Raw genomic sequence first — 17062 nt, forward strand, 5'->3', positions numbered from 1 at the left:
CATTGATATTAAGAGATATTAAGGAAAAATAATTGTTGCTTCCTATTATTTTTGTTTTTAGAGTTGGCTCTTTAAGGGATTTTTCTGTTTCCTCTTTAAGGGCTTCTACCTGTTTAGCACTGTTCTCCTGTATTTCTTTAAGTGAGTTATTAATGTCCTTCTTGATGTCCTCTACCAGCATCATGAGATATGATTTTAAATATCAGTCTTATTTTTCAGGTGTGTTGGGGTATCCAGGACTGGCTGAGGTGGGAGTGCTGGGTTCTGATGATGGTGAGTGGTCTTGGTTTCTGTTAGTAAGATTCTTACATTTGCCTTTCACCTTCTGGTAATCTCTGGAGTTAGTTGTTATAGTTGTCTCTGGTTGGATCTTGTTCCTCTTGTGATTCTGTGATTCTCTGTGATTCTTAGCCTCTGTCAGCAGTGCTGGGATTTCAGCTCTCTCTTAAGTGTCAGTGGTCAGAGTATTGTTTGAGGCAAGCTCTCTTCTTGCAGGGAAGGTGCACAGATATCTGGAGTTCAGAACTGCCTCCTGGTTGAAGATGAATGCCAGAAACAGTACCTGTCCCAGAAGACGTGTTGCCTCTGCAGTCTGCATGCTCACCTGCACAGACTGGTCTCCGAGGGACCCGGGACACAAGATGGCTCTCTCACCTGCTCTGGTGGTCAGAGTCCTCCAGGGTGGACACCTCTCCTCTGGCGGGGAAGGTGCCCAGGTGTCTGGAGCCTGAAATATGGTCTGTTCCAGAAGCTGTGTTGCTTCTGTCTGTCCCAGAAGCTGTGTTGCTTCTGCAGTCTGCACTCTTACCTGCGCAGATTGGTCTCTGAGGGACCCGGGACCCAAGATCTTGAGGTTGTATCTTACATATATTTATGGGTCTTATTGATAGTTTTATTGCAGTTCTTGGGGATTTAGTCTAGGGCCTTGTGTATTTTAGCCAACTGTTCTACAACCAACTAACACCCCAAGTCCTAGCTTTGTTTGTTTGTTTGTTTTTTTATACATCTATTCAGCCACTATATGTTTTGTGTTCCATGCATGGATGCATGCCTCCATCCCTGTCCCCCTTCCCCTCCCCCACTTTTTTCTCTGTGTGTACCTCATAACCCAGGGTTTCCTTCATGCTAAGCAGGCACTTAGCTACATGGTAAGTAGGCACCGAACTATATCTCCAACCTCTGGTTGGGTAATTTATATTTATATTCAGAATAATTATCGAGAGGGAAGACCTCCCACTATTTTGTTTAAATCTTTCTAGATGTTTTGTAGTTTCTTTCATTATCTCCCTCATTTCCTTCCTTCCTTCCTTTCTCTTGTCTTTTTTTTTTTTTTTTTTTTTTTTTTGGTGATAAGGTGATCTTCTCTATCACTATGCTGCAATTTTTTTTCGTATCTTTTGTGTACCTACTATAGGTTTTGACTTTGTGTTTATCATGAAGCTTTCTCTAAAACATCTTGTAGTTATAACAGGTTATAATAAATTAATAAGTTATCTGATTGCACAAAAACTTCTAGATTTTTACTTTTATATTTTTTGCTCCTGTTTTATTTTATTTTATTTTTTAATGTTACAGTGTAAATTTTGGCATTGTATAATTTTAACACATTCTTGTGGATATTATTTTTAATAGTATACTGTCATTATTTTACTGCAATCACTCATGTTAATGTGATGACAAGCATCTACAATTCTAGTATTTCTATCTAGAGGTTGGAAAGATGGAAAGAGGAGAAACTTGTGGTACGGTTATCCCCAGCACACATTGCAGTGGCAGAAACAATATGAGAGACTTGTCTCAGGAAGGTAGAAAGAGAGAACTAACTTCCAAAACTTGTCCTTTTACTGCCACACTTAGGTCATAGAACCCATGTGCATCATAATAATTGTGAAGTCAAAACTTATATTAGATACATAAAGGATAAGAAATAAGGAATTAAATCATACTAATAGATAAGATCACCTTATCACACACATACAAAAAAATGACAACAACAAAGGAAGAAAAAGAGTGAGGAGGGGTCAAGGAAGAGACTACCAAAAACCCCACAAAACATTTAACAGAATAGTGGTGGGAGGTCCTTCCATTTCAGTAATTATACTGAATGTAAATATAAATTACCCAACCAGAGACTGGGGATGTGGTTTAGTGCCTACTTAGCATGTAGTTAAATAAGTGTGTGTGTGTAATAAAAAATAACTGGAAAAATATGATTAAAGCCCTCAATGTAACAGCTTTGCTGTAATAAGAGCCCTTCTATCGCTTACCACTCCAAGCCTCACCCTTGTCAAAGAAATGTGCATGTCCAGGTCAGTGGGGATTGTATTTTTAACATTTCCCAATATAGCCTCTAGTCAGCCAAGCTCTGATCTGGGCAGTGTATGTGTTATTCCCAGGTAACAATTAGCTTTTTTTACTGAGTGGTCTACCTAAAATGTTTTGTTTTCAGTATATATATATATATATATATATATACATATATATATATATATATGATGGAAATAGTATATGATTATATTTACAACTACTGAGGAATGGAATTTCAACATAGCATTATGGCAACACAGTTTAACCCTTAATAGTTGTTGTATGATTTGTAGATTGTTGAGGAAGACATGCATTACATTGTAATATTACAGTGGCTTAGATGAGAAATATATCTCAGAGGCACAAATATTTGATCACTTGGTTCTTTGTTGGTGTCATTGTTTGGGGAACTTATGTATCTTTTACGTCCTGTAGCTTTGCTATACTGCTCCAGTCACATGCTGCCATGCTTAACCACCACGATGGACTTAACTCTTTGAAGGAACCATAAACCAAAATAAACTCTTCCATAAGTTGCTTTTTTAATAGTGTTTTTCACAGCAACAGGAAAGTAGCTAATACAAATATATAGCAGAACAGTATTCCATTTCCTTTCATATTTCTATGGATGTGTGCTTCTACAATCTTAGAAGATATCTGACTGAGTACGGTAGAAACTGCCACTGCTTCCTAAGTGCTGGGATTACTCAAAGATGTTTTGCCTATGTTTTCTTCTAGCAGTTTTAGTATTTCAGGTTTCACTTTTAGGTCTTTAATACATGACTGCCTAAACATGATCTGATCAAAGGCAATAACAGTAGACATGCTAACACGGTTGGGGGAAAGTTCATGAGACCCCAATTCCAGACAAAGAACTACAGACAGAAAGGAATTCTGAGAGTAGAAGTGTCTTAGACAGGGTTTCTATTCCTGGACAAAACATCATGACCAAGAAGCAAGTTGGGGGGTGGGGAAGCGTTTATTTAGCTTACACTTCCATACTGCAAGGAAGTCAGGACTGGAACTCAAGCAGGTCAGAAAGCAGAAGCTGATGCAGAGGCCATGGAGGGATGTTACTTACTGGCTTGCTTCCCCTGGCTTGCTCAGCCTGCTCTCTTATAGAACCAAGACTACCAGCCCAGAGATGGCACCACCCACAAGGACCCTTCCCCCTTGATCACTAATTGAGAAAATGCCTTACAGTTGGATCTCATGGAGGCATTTCCCCAACTGAAGCTCCTTTCTCTGTGATAACTCCAGCCTGTGTCAAGATGACACAAAACTAGCCAGTACAGGAAGAGATGGTCTTCCCGTGGATGAGCATACCAGTTAGATTATCCAATATAAATGGTCAGCCCTGAAAACATATACAAGTACCATTATACAGACTGAGTAGGTTGTATTTATGTATTTATTCCATCAAATTGAAAGAGAGCAAACAGGGAAGTACATGGGGATGATTTTAGGGAGTGATGAGAAGGGGAAATGATGTGATTTATAATCTCAAAAAATAAAATTGTTTTTTATTCTGCACACCTGTACAATGTGTTTACATCAAATCTACCTGTTGTTCTTTCTGATTCCACTCCATCCAGACCAAGATGGGCAGAGGACATGTGTCCTGCCCTTCCAATTTTATGTGTTCCTTACTTTTTAAAGACTGAGTCTCTTTAATTAATACTTCCAGTATATATGTGGATTTAGGGCCATCCACTGGCATGTGGTCAACCTATGAGGGACTGCATCTCTGAAGAAAACTGACTTTCTCTTCTCCAGGAGCCATCAACTGCAATAGCTGCTTAGCTAGGGGTGGGGCTTTGTGAGCTCCTTCCCTGTCCATGGCGGATTGGAGACCTGAAGCTAGAACTCCCTTAAAAGCTTATTCCCTACTGGCTAACTTTTTAAAATAACACTACAAGTTGCCTGGGAAGAATTATCATTAACAGTCTCACCCAGATATGAATGAATGAATGAATGAATGAATGAATTAGCACTCCAAATGCTGCTCCCCTTCCCAGTCCCTCACTCTCAGAGTCTCTCTCCCATGGTCCCTTCTCTTCTTTGAGAGGGTGGACCCTCTCTGGGTATCACCCCCACCCCCATCCTGGCACATCAAGTCTTTGCCAGGTTAAATGTATCCTCTCCCACTGAGGGAGACCTTTCCATCATCAAATATTTTCAATTTCTTTCTTTGGGGACTTGAAGTTCTTATTTTACAGGTCACGTAACTGTATGGTTAGAGTTACACCAAATATGTTATATTATTTGTGGCTATTGTGAAAGGAGTTGTTTTCCTATTTTCTTTCTTGCCTTTTTATCATTTGTATAAAGGTGGGCTACTGACTTTACACAAATGTACCCAGCCACTTTGCTGAAGCTGTTTATCAGATGTAGGACTTCTTTGGTAGAATTTTGGGGTCACTTATGTATACTATCATCTACAAATAGTGATACTTTTACTTCTTCCTTTCTAACCGTGATCACCTTTCTCTGTCTAATTGCTCTAGCTAGAACAGGTAGGGGGAGAGTGGGCAGCCTTGTCTTGTCCCTGATTTTAGTGGGATTGCTTCAAGTTTCTCTCCATTTAGTTTGATGTTGGCTGTTGGCTTGTTGTATATTGTTTTATTATGTTCAGGTATGTGCCTTGAATCCCTGCTTTTTCCAAGACTTTTACTATGAAAGGGTGTTGGAATTTGCCAGAGTTTCTTTTTTCACCATCTAATCAGATGATCATGTACTTTTTTTTCATTCAGTTTGCTTATATAATAGATTATGTTGATGGATTTTCATATATTGTACCATTCCTGCATCCCTGGGGTGCCTATTAGATTGTGGTGCATAATGTTGTTTGTTCTTGGATACTGTTTGTGAGATTTTTATCGAGTATTTTTGTGTCGATGTTCATAAGTCAAATTGGTCTGAAGTTCTTTCTTTGTCTTTGCATGGTTTAGGTATCATGGTAACTGTGGCCTCACAGAATGAATTAGGTAGTGTTCCTTCTGTTTCTACTCAGTGGAATAGTTTGAGGAGTATTGTTATTAGCTCTTCTTTGAAAGCTTGGCAGAATTCTGCATTAAAACCATCTGGCCCCGAGCTTTGCTGTTGTTGGGAGACTCGTAATGACTGCTTCTATTTCCTTAGGTGTTGTTCAAATTGTTTACCTGATTTTAATTTAACTTTGGTTTCTATATCTCTCTCAAAACTCATCCATTTCATTTACATTTTCCAGTTTTGTGGAGTACAGGCTTTTAAAGTAAGACCTAATCATTTTCTAATTTCCTCAGTGTCCATTGTCATGTCTTCCTTTTTGTTTCTGATTTTATTTGGATATTGTCTCTGTGACTTTTAGTTAATTTAGCTGTTAGTGTTTATCTTGTTGATTTTCTCAAAGAACAATCTCTTGGTTTCCTTGATTCTTTGTATTGTTCTCTTTGTTTCTAATTGATTAAACTCAGCCCTGAGTTTGGATTTCCTGCTGTCTACCCCTCTTTTGTGTGTTTGCTTCTTTTTGTTCTAGAGCCTTCAGGTATGCTATTAAGTTGATAGTATATGATCTCACTAATTTCTTTGTAGAGGCAATTAGTGTGTAGAAGTTTCCTCTTAGCACTGCTTTCATTGTGTTCCATAAAGTTTGGGTATGTTTTGCCTTCATTTTCATTGAATTCTAGAAAGTCTTTGATATTTTCATTTTTTTTCCTGACCAAGTGATTACTGAGTAGAGAATTGTTCAGTTTTCATGAGTGAAATGTATCTTGGGTATGCTGAGCTTTTGAGCTAATATTCACTTATCAGTGAGTATATACTATGTGTGGTCTTTTGTGACTGAGTTACCTCACTCAGAATGATATTTTCAAATTCCATCCATTTGCCTAAGAATTTCGTGAAGTCATTGTTTTTAATAGCTAAGTAGTTCTCCATTGCGTAAATGCACCATATTGTCTGTATCCGTTCCTCTGTTGAAGAACATCTGGGTTCTTTCCAGCTTCTGGCTATTATAAATAAGGCTGCTATGAACATAGTGGAGCATGTGTCCTTTATACATTTGGAGCATCTTCTGGGTATATGCCAGGAGTAGTACAGCTGGGTCCTCAGGTACTACTATGTCCAATTTTCTGAGGAACCGCCAGACTGATTTCCACAGTGGTTTTTACCAGGTTGCAATCTTACCAGCAGTGGAAGGGTGTTCCTCTTTGTCTACATCCTCACCAGTATCTACTGTCACCTGACTTTTTGATCTTAGCCATTCTGACTGGTGTGAGGTGAAATCTCAGGGTCATTTTGATTTGCATTTCCCTGATGACTAAGGATACTGAACATTTCTTTAGGTGTTTCTCAGCCAATCGATATTTCTCAGTTGAGAATTCTTTTTTTGTTTACCACTCAAAGTTATTTTTTTAATTATTTAAATAGAAATCTGATATTGCCAAAGAAGTATACAAGAGCCAAAGAAGATGAAGTTTTTCTGGCTAATAATTATGAAATATGTAAGAATCCACGATAGCAGAGTTTATTCCTTTGATAAAATAATGAAGTGACCCAATTCTAATGGGCTTTGATGTGTAAAGAAATGGTGTTTTCACTTATGTGAGAAAGTTTAAAAAATAATTTAGCCTAATCTAGAACAGAGAAAAGGGAGGAGCATATCTGCACCTCCTTGGGGTCCCAAATAACATGCCTGTGGGAGATGAGATGTGTAGTCAACCATTAAGTGTCCCATACAACAAAAGAAAAACAGACAAGGGGGCGAGTGGGCACAGATTTAAGAACAGAGCTTCCAGCATAGCTAAGCAGCAGCATTTGCCTGCCTTTGGACCACTGTGAAGATCCTCTGCAAATCCCTCTGTGCTGTGCTTCTCGGCCATTCGATATTCCTCAGTTGAAAGGTGCTGGCACAACTGGCGGTTATCATGTAGAAGAATGCGAATAGATCCATTTCTATCTCCTTGTACTAAGGTCAAATCTAAGTGGATTAAGGAACTCCACATAAAACCAGAGACACTGAAACTTATAGAGGAGAAAGTGGGGAAAAGCCTCGAAGACATGGGCACAGGGGAAAAATTCCTGAATAGAACAGCAATGGCTTGTGCTGTAAGATCGAGAATCGATAAATGGGACCTCATAAAATTGCAAAGCAAAAGACACCGTCAATAAGACAAAAAGGCCACCAACAGATTGGGAAAGGATCTTTACCTATCCCAAATCGGATAGGGGACTAATATCCAATATATATAAAGAACTCAAGAAGGTGGACTCCAGAAAATCAAATAACCCCATTAAAAAATGGGGCTCAGAGCTGAACAAAGAATTCTCAACTGAGGAATACCGAATGGCAGAGAAGCACCTGAAAAAATGTTCAACATCCTTAATCATCAGGGAAATGCAAATCAAAACAACCCTGAGATTCCACCTCACACCAGTCAGAATGGCTAAGATCAAAAATTCAGGTGACAGCAGATGCTGGCGTGGATGTGGAGAAAGAGGAACACTCCTCCATTGTTGGTGGGATTGCAGGCTTGTACAACCACTCTGGAAATCAGTCTGGCGGTTCCTCAGAAAATTGGACATAGTACTACCGGAGGATCCAGCAATACCTCTCCTGGGCATATACCCAGAAGATGCCCCAACTGGTAAGAAGGACACATGCTCCACTATGTTTATAGCAGCCTTATTTATAATAGCCAGAAGCTGGAAAGAACCCAGATGCCCCTCAACAGAGGAATGGATACAGAAAATGTGGTACATCTACACAATGGAGTACTACTCAGCTATTAAAAAGAATGAATTTATGAAATTCCTAGGCAAATGGATGGACCTGGAGGGCATCATCCTGAGTGAGGTAACACATTCACAAAGGAACTCACACAATATGTACTCACTGATAAGTGGATATTAGCCCCAAACCTAGGATACCCAAGATATAAGATACAATTTGCTAAACACATGAAACTCAAGAAGAATGAAGACTGAAGTGTAGACACTATGCCCCTCCTTAGAATTGGGAACAAAACACCCATGGAAGGAGTTACAAAGACAAAGTTTGGAGCTGAGATGAAAGGATGGACCATGTAGAGACTGCCATATCCAGGGATCCACCTCATAATCAGCATCCAAATGCTGACACCATTGCATATACTAGCAAGATTTTATCGAAAGGACCCAGATGTAGCTGTCTCTTGTGAGACTATGCCGGGGCCTAGCAAACACAGAAGTGGATGCTCACAGTCAGCTAATGGATGGATCACAGGGCTCCGAATGGAGGAGCTAGAGAAAGTACCCAAGGAGCTAAAGGGATCTGCAACCCTATAGGTGGAACAACATTATGAACTAACCAGTACCCCGGAGCTCTTGACTCTAGCTGCATATGTATCAAAAGATGGCCTAGTCGGCCATCACTGGAAAGAGAGGCCCATTGGACACGCAAACTTTATATGCCCCAGTACAGGGGAACGCCAGGGCCAAAAAGGGGGAGTGGGTGGGTAGGGGAGTGGGGGTGGGTGGGTATGGGGGACTTTTGGTATAGCATTGGAAATGTAAATGAGCTAAATACCTAATAAAAAATGGAAAAAAAAAAACAAAAACTCAGGTGACAGCAAATGCTGGCGAGGATGTGGAGAAAGGGGAACACTCCTCCATTGTTGGTGGGATTGCAAGCTTGTACAACCACTCTGGAAATCAGTCTGGTGGTTCCTCAGAAAATTGGACATAGTACTACCGGAGGATCCCACAATACCTCTCCTGGGCATATATCCAGAAGATGTCCCAACCGGTAAGAAGGACACATGCTCCACTATGTTCATAGAAGCCTTATTTATAATAGCCAGAAGCTGGAAAGAACCCAGATGCCCCTCATAGAGGAATGGATACAGAAAATGTGGTACATTTACACAATGGAATACTACTCAGCTATTAAAAAAATGAATTTATGAAATTCCTAGGCAAATGGATGGACCTGGAGGGCATCATCCTGAGTGAGGTAACCCAATCACAAAGGAACTCACACAATATGTACTTACTGATAAGTGGATATTAGCCCAGAAACTTAGGATACCCAAGTTATAAGATACAATTTGCTAAACGCATGAAATTCAAGAAGAAGGAAGACCAAAGTGTGGAAACTTTACCCCTTCCTAGAAATGGGAACAAAACACCCATGGAAGGAGTTACAGAGACAAAATTTGGAGCTGTGACAAAAAGATGGACCATCTAGTGATTGCCATATGCAGGGATCCATCCCATAATCAGCTTCCAAACGCTGACACCATTGCACACACTAGCAAAATTTTGCTGAAAGGACCCAGATATAGCTCTCTCTTGTGAGACTATGCCAGGGCCTAGCAAATACAGAAGTGGATGATCACAGTCAGCTATTGGATGGGTCACACGACCCCCAGTGCAGGAGCTAGAGATATTACCCAAGGAGCTAAAGGGAACTGCAACCCTATAGGTGGAACAACAATATGAACTAACCAGTACCCTGGGGCTCTTGTCTCTAGCTGCATATGAATCAAAAGATGGCCTAGTCGGCCATCACTGCAAAGAGAGGCCCCATTGGACATGCCAACTTTAGATGCCCCAGTACAGGGGAACACCAGGGCCAAAAAGGGGGAGTGGGTGGGTAGGGGATTGGGGGTGGGTGGGTATGGGGGACCTTTGGGATAGCATTGAAAATGTAAACGAGGAAAATACCTAATAAAAAAAAAGAAAATTCTTTGTTTAGCTCTGTACCCCATTTTTTCTTTTCCTTTATTTTATTTTTAATTTATTTTTACACTCCATATTCTATTCCCTGGTCCCCCGCATCCACTCCCACCCCACCCTGTCTCCACGTGTATGCCCCCACACCCCACCCCACCAGACCTCTAAACTCCCTGGGGCCTCCAGTCTCTTGATGGTTAGGTGCTTCATCTCTGAATGAACACAGACCCAGAAGTCCTCTACTGTATGTGTGTTGGGGGCCTCACATCAGCTGGTGTATGCTGTTTGGAGAAAATCTCGGGGGTCCAGATTATGCTGGTCCTCCTACAGGATTGTCCTTCTTTTCAGCTTCTTTCAGCCTTTTCTAATTCAACAACAGGGGTCAGCTGCTTCTGTCCATTGGTTGGGTGCAGATATCTGCATCTGACTCTTGCAGCTTCTTGTTGTGTCTTCTGGAGGGCATTCATGATAGGTCCCCTTTTTTGAGTGCTTCATAGCCTCAGTAATAGTGTCAGGCCTTGGGACCTCTTCTTGAGCTGGATCCCACTTTGCGCCTATCTCTGAACCTTCTTTTCCTCAGGCTCCTCTCTATTTCCACCCCTGTAATTCTTTCAGACAGGAATAATTATGGGTCAGAGTTGTGAATTGGGGGATGGCAACCCTATCCCTCACTGTCTTCCTGCTGGAGGTGGACTCTATAAGTTCCCTCTCCTACTGTGTGTCATCTAAGGTTCCTCCCTTTGAGTCCTGGAATTCTCTCACCTCCCAGGTCTCTGGAACATCCTGGGGGGTCCCCCAACCTCCTATTTCCTGAGGTTGCCTGTTTCCATTCTTTCTGCTTGTCATTCAGTCTTTTCCCTCACCCAGTACCAGATCAGGTTCCCCTCTCTCCCCAACTCCCCCTCCCCTGGTCCAATTTCCCTCTCAGGTCCTTCCCTCCATCCCCACTTGTGATTGCTTTCTTCTTTCTCTCAAGTGGAACTGAGGCGTACTCACTTAGGCACTTCAGCTTGTTGAGCTTAGGGTTATTTGGTTCTCTGGAGTCTAACTTCCTGAGTTCTTTGTATATATTGGATATTAGCCCTCTATCAGATGTAGGGTTGGTAAAGATTTTTCCCAATCTGTTGGTTGCCATTTTGTCTTATTGACAGTGTCCTTTGCCTTACAGAAGCATGAAGACCCACAGGCAAGCATAGTACTATAGAAGGAGCCAAGAGTTTTACATCTAAATCCACAAGCAGGACAAGAGAGCCACTGGATCAGGCTTAGCATTTGAAGCCTCAAAGTCTACCTCTAGTGACACACTTTCTCAAACAAATGCCCCTCCATAAGCATTCAAATATGAGTCCTTCGGGGCTATTCTTATTCAAACCACCATAACTGCTAAAAGTATATTGTAGTATTTTCTTCCAGCAAGAGCTGAATATCGTGGAAAAATTTAATCCCAACCTGGGGTTTCTACCCTACCTTTGACCATTCAGTTTTTGGATAAAAGACACACATACAATCTTTATATTTATAATAAGCCTTAATCAGCAAAAGAGCTGGACAATATCTATCCTTTATGCTATTATGTCTATTTCAGAGTCAATAATCCCATTATATAATTTGCCATATTTTGCCTGGGCTGCTCTTAATTCTAATTAACTAAACCACATGATCATTTTTTTCATGACTCACCTAACTCATGGTTGCTTCTTCCTCCATTCACCTTTTTCTCCACCTGGTTTCTCCCAAAGAGGTCATACAAAACTGTAATCATTGAAAAAATAGCCATTTTTATGCTGATAACCAAAGCAAGATCATATTGAATCTAGATGCCTTGTACTTACCTTCTTTCCCAATATAAAAAACATTTTTCTTTTTAACTTTGAAATTTCTCCTTAAGGACTTTATTTTCTTATATTTAAATTAAATATTTGTCTCTATGATTTTAAAAATTAGCTTCTCTTCTCTTATATTGTTCTTTAAATTCAATAACTTTTCAGTAAGGTCCCTCTTGGGACCTTTAGTTTGTACCTTGTGCAGTGTTAGCCCCGCTACAGCTCTTCAGCTAGCTCAGGGCTCTCTGCCTGGCCAGGCCTCTCCAACTTGCCCTGCTTCTGCTTTAAGCCTTCATCCCCAGGCATCTGACCCGTATGCCCTGCCGTATTTGGTTGTGCCAGCACCTCTTACCAGACAGTGATCTGAGGACTCAGTGGACCCAGATGAGGCTATCATTTTTCCCCCCATGGGCCTTAGCATAAGCTATGCTTTCTGCCAAGCAGAGTGCTGTCTTTCCAGAGCAGCATACAGTCTATTTCTATCAGTGCAAAGCCTTCTCAGCTGCTGTTGTCCAGCTGGTCCCAAGCAGCAGTAGCTTGAAAGCCACATTTCTGGGGAGATTTGTGCTTCTCAACCGGGTAACTTCTGTTGATAGTTTGGCTTCATGTCCCATATAAGGTGTGCCGAAAAGTAGTACAACCACTTTAAACTTATCCCTGATTAGCTTTCAAGTAAATTAGATTCAGACTACGTTTATTTTATTTGGCTTTGATAATTACTGGGGAAGGTAACCCCTAATCTACTTTTCTGTTGGCCTGGCTACCTGCCCAGCAGTGTACCCCAAATACTTGCTGTTTCTCCTGGCCACATGCTCATGGTCCATCTCCTCTCAGCTGACTGGCACTGTGCTTTGCTCTTGGGAAAAGTCCCAACTTCTGTGTTTTGATTTTTAAATTTACTAGGGGCTTCTTTAAAAAGCCTCCTTCATACTATCTCTCTCTGCAGGTTCCTTCTTCTTGGCTAAGAAATCTTTCCAGCTGTTTGTCTTGTGTTGTTCTGAGAAGCTTTGGCTTTGCTCTCCCTCTCCCCCTCTCCCTTCCCCTCCCCCTCCCCCTTCTTCTCCCTTTTTAAAAAAGGGTCCAGACCTCTTGTCTGGCTAGCCCAATTATTCCCTGCTTTTACCTGAGCCTTTTTAGACTGTAAGCTTGGGTTCTAATTGCCATTGAGTTAAGCGCCATTTAGTTGTAGTTATGCCCTGGTTCTGCTTCCAGCTCTATGCTCCCAGAAATATGATTCAGACTCACATTATATTTACAAATACTTTGGCTATATAGCTAGGCTCTACTTTGACTAAAATTCTTTTTCCTCCCAGTGTCTCACCTCTATTTCCTGCCTAAGCCATAGGTTATAGGCTTTTTAATTGACAGGTGAGGCATCGAAGCATCTATACAGTACACAAGATGATCTCTCTATAGAACATTTATCAAATATTTTAGAAAATTTAAGTAAAATATTTTTTATTCAAAACAAAACAACTTGCAATTTTGGTGTTCAATGTACATACAATTGTCAATAGTGAAAATTCTCTTTCATATATGTTACATTTAGATCTACAAAGATAAAAATTTCAGAATAATATAAATTGTTCAATACTAAAAAATACTATCCTTATTCATTAATTTATGTTGCTAACCTCAGTCAGAAACTGAGTAGATTTTAATGTGTAGTCATGCTGGAGGAAACTTCATTGCGTCTCCTTCACTGAATATAGACAATATATGGAAGAAGTATTTGAGACACTGAAAAGAAGATACCAGTGAAGCATCAGGAAAAACAAGAGAATTCATAGTACCTTGGAACCTTGCTGTGAGCATGCCACTTTTTCTTCTGGTTTCTTTCTACCAAATGACAATCTGACATGTCATGGCACAGCCTGAAAACTAAAATTCTGGATTAGTTTCCGGAGCTGCCAAAAGGGAGCCCCAGGAAAATAAAGACTACCAGGAAAGGGAAAAATGGAAAAAATTTGGAAAGTGATCCCATAGTGTTGATTTAAATTCCCAGGCTCCTATCTGCACTATAAAAACTTAACTCTATTTCTAGATTCTGAGAACTAAACCAAAAGATAGACCACAATCCAGTTCCCAGATTGGGTACCTGATTGTGGGCCAGCACAGGGAACAGCTAAGTGGCTTTGAAAGCCGAACTGATATGTAATCATAACCCACAAAGGACCTAGAAGATTTAAATAATCATAATTGCATGATATGAATACATTATATTTAAGTGTATGGAGTATAATAAAAAATGCTTGGTATATAAAGAACCACAGAAATACTTATTTACATGAAAAAACAAATAATGAGTTTATATAAATAACATAAAAATAGATTATAATTCAGAAAAAGCAAAAGTGTTATGACCAAGATCTGGTTCTTTGATAATATTAGTTAAAAATAAGTAAACCTTTAACAATGTTGAATAATAAAAATACAAATGAACAATATGAAAAATTTCTATCTACTCATACATTTTTTAATTACACAAAGTACCATATTTGAAAATTTACTTGAAGTAGATGATTTTCAAAGTATATATATATATATATATATATATATATATATATATATATATACATATACATATATATATATAAATTTATTCATGAGAATATATACATTTATAGGCTACATAATGCTCTGGTAGTCATTCCCGATCCTATTGGCCACTTGCCCACTCCAACTCAAAAGTGGCCTTGCTCTTTAACTTCAGAATCCATGTTGCTGCTAAAAAACCAGCTAGTTGGGGAACAGCTAAGCTGATCTCATAAGAGACCTGTAGTCCTACTCCAGGAAAGAGAATGAATATATGTGAAAAACAAAACATCCTCTTATTATTGAAAATTGATATTATATAAAATGTAGCTTTTTTGCTACAGAGGTTGAGGAGATGCTCAATAAAATTATCTCCAGATAGGGAACCTCGATATATAATAGTATAGTCTTACAAAATACTATTCACTCTGTTTAATCTGTGGCTTGTCAAATATACTTACTTGTAATGCCTCCTACCACCAGATTTCTTTTAATCACCATGGATTACAATCTGGAAATATTGTTATGAACCAGTCACAAACATGAATACAAGTGTAAATATCCTAAATATTAGTGGATAAAATCAAGCAGTATTTTAAAAATACATTGTGATTTAAGAAGAGTTTAGCATAATAATGTGAAGAAATATGTTTTAACATGAGCAGCTTTACTGAAATAATTGTGTTGACAGGTTAATGGTTGAATGTCATTTGATTCTCTCAGTGAATACCAGAAAAACAATTGAAAACTTAAGCATAAAGTCTTCCTCCAAATACTTAGTAGACTAGCAATATGGTAAAATTTATATAGTATTAGTTAATACCAACCTGGGGTTTCTACCCTGCCTTTTACCATTTAGTTCACAGATAAAAACACTACACTCAGCCTTTATATTTACAATTAGCCTTAAACAGCTGGGCAGATACTACTCTCTATGTGATTAGAATCTACTTTCCTATAGATAACCTCAAGTTATTACTTATGTTTCATCTGGACTGCTCTTAACTCCAACTGGCCAGCCTTCAGGGCCATCTTCTCTTGATTCCTAACCCATGGAAGCTTCTCCTTCCTACTCTCCTACCCCTTCCTCCTCCTTGTTCTCCCCTGAACCCAAGCCCAGAAATCCTAAACCCCACCTATGACTCCTCTGCCCAGCTATTGGTTGTTGGCATCTTTATTTACCAATCAGAAATAACTGGGGGGCAGGGTCATAAGTCAACATGCAGAATCCAGGTCTTGGGGGCTTGTACTTAGCATTACAATACATAGCAAGATCAAACCTCAACAGTTATCAAATTCAATTTTAGTCAGTGTAAATAAGAAAAAAACTGAGAGGAAAATATTAGAGAAAGAAAAAACATATGGATTATAATTTCTGTCTAACAAGTAGAAGAAACCCATTAAAAATTAGTTGAATAATAGAGTTTAGCAAGGATTTTCTTATAAGCTATTAAATTTTAACAAATTCACAAATTTCCTACATGTTAGAAATGATCAGTTAGAATAGTTGGAGCCAGTATAATTAATGTATGCAACCTACTTCAAAGTAAATAAAAAATTCTTGCAATAAACAGAATATGGCTAAACATGAGAAAACAATAAAAAGTTACTAATGAGCACAAAGCATTAAGATGATTTATTATGCAAAATTTGTAAAGATGGGTGTGTCTTCCATGGATCATTGTTCCTGAGTGAAATTAGTTTCAATAAAAATCCCAACCCCTGGGCTTGAGAAATGGCTCAGTGGATAACAACCACATAGTGGCTCACAACCATCTGTAATGGGAAGCTGACATCCTCTTCTGGTGTGTCTGAAGATAGAGACAGTATGCTCATATACATAAAATAAATAAATAAATCCTTCAAAAAGAAAGAAAGAAAGAAATTCCAACCCTAACTCAGGGAAAAGTTGACACATTTATTCTCAAATTCTCAAATCCTGTATAAAAGTAGCAAAGACAAATTTGAGATAAAAGGTAATTTTTAAAGTCTGATTGAATTAACCAAACTAGAACAATGTAATATTAGTCTAGGAGTAGAAAAATAGATCAATGACTAGATATGATGATTCCTGATGGAACCTGAAATCTATTATAAAGATACAGATGTTTTGTAGGTTTTAGGCAGAGAAGGCCTGTCTGCACCTAACATTATTGCTACAAAATATCAATATAACATACAGTATAAGAAATTTACATAAATTACAAAAATCAAAGGGAGGGGATGGCTAGAGAGATGGTTCACTGGTTAAGATCACTTGCTTTCAGAGGACTGGAGTTCAGTTCCCCCGTCTCATACCAGGTGATTCACAGCAGCATATAGCTCCAGCTCCAGGGGATCTAATACCCTCTCTTGGCTTCCATAGGTACTAGCATAAATGTACATAAATATAAGTACATTGCATGTGAGTGCACACACACACACACACACACACAAATTTAAAAAGCAAAACTCTTTACAAAAACTTTAAAATTAAAAGATAAAAACATTTATTGAATGGAAAATAATTTTTCCTCCCAGCGTATTTTCTAGCTACTTGGTTTATCAATTCTGAGGGAAAAGTTGTTTCCAGTTTCTTACAGATAATAGATCTTACTGCTAAATATTAGAGACTTCTGTATTACCAAATACCAGAATTTAGAAAAAAAGTCAGGATTTTTTTTTGCCATATATGAAGAGCACAGAAGAAATTTCCATGTACA

The 17062-nt window shown here is 39.0% G+C and overlaps 2 long non-coding RNA genes across 2 annotated transcripts; one reads left to right on the forward strand and one right to left on the reverse strand.

Annotated features, from left to right (window-relative positions):
* Window positions 1-219: 219 nt before the first annotated feature.
* Gm15384 lies at window positions 220-3840 on the forward strand. Its single transcript, XR_003953037.1, has 2 exons — window positions 220-273; window positions 496-3840. It is a non-coding gene; the product is annotated as a predicted gene 15384 (long non-coding RNA).
* A 6737-nt stretch (window positions 3841-10577) lies between these two features.
* On the reverse strand, window positions 10578-14314 carry Gm39522. Its single transcript, XR_878129.2, has 3 exons — window positions 13619-14314; window positions 11683-11754; window positions 10578-10610 (listed from the first exon to the last, which is right to left on the reverse strand). It is a non-coding gene; the product is annotated as a predicted gene, 39522 (long non-coding RNA).
* Between the last annotated feature and the right edge of the window lie 2748 nt (window positions 14315-17062).

Source organism: Mus musculus, chromosome X (genome assembly GCF_000001635.26).
Source record: "Mus musculus strain C57BL/6J chromosome X, GRCm38.p6 C57BL/6J".
Taxonomy (NCBI): Eukaryota; Metazoa; Chordata; class Mammalia; order Rodentia; family Muridae; genus Mus; species Mus musculus.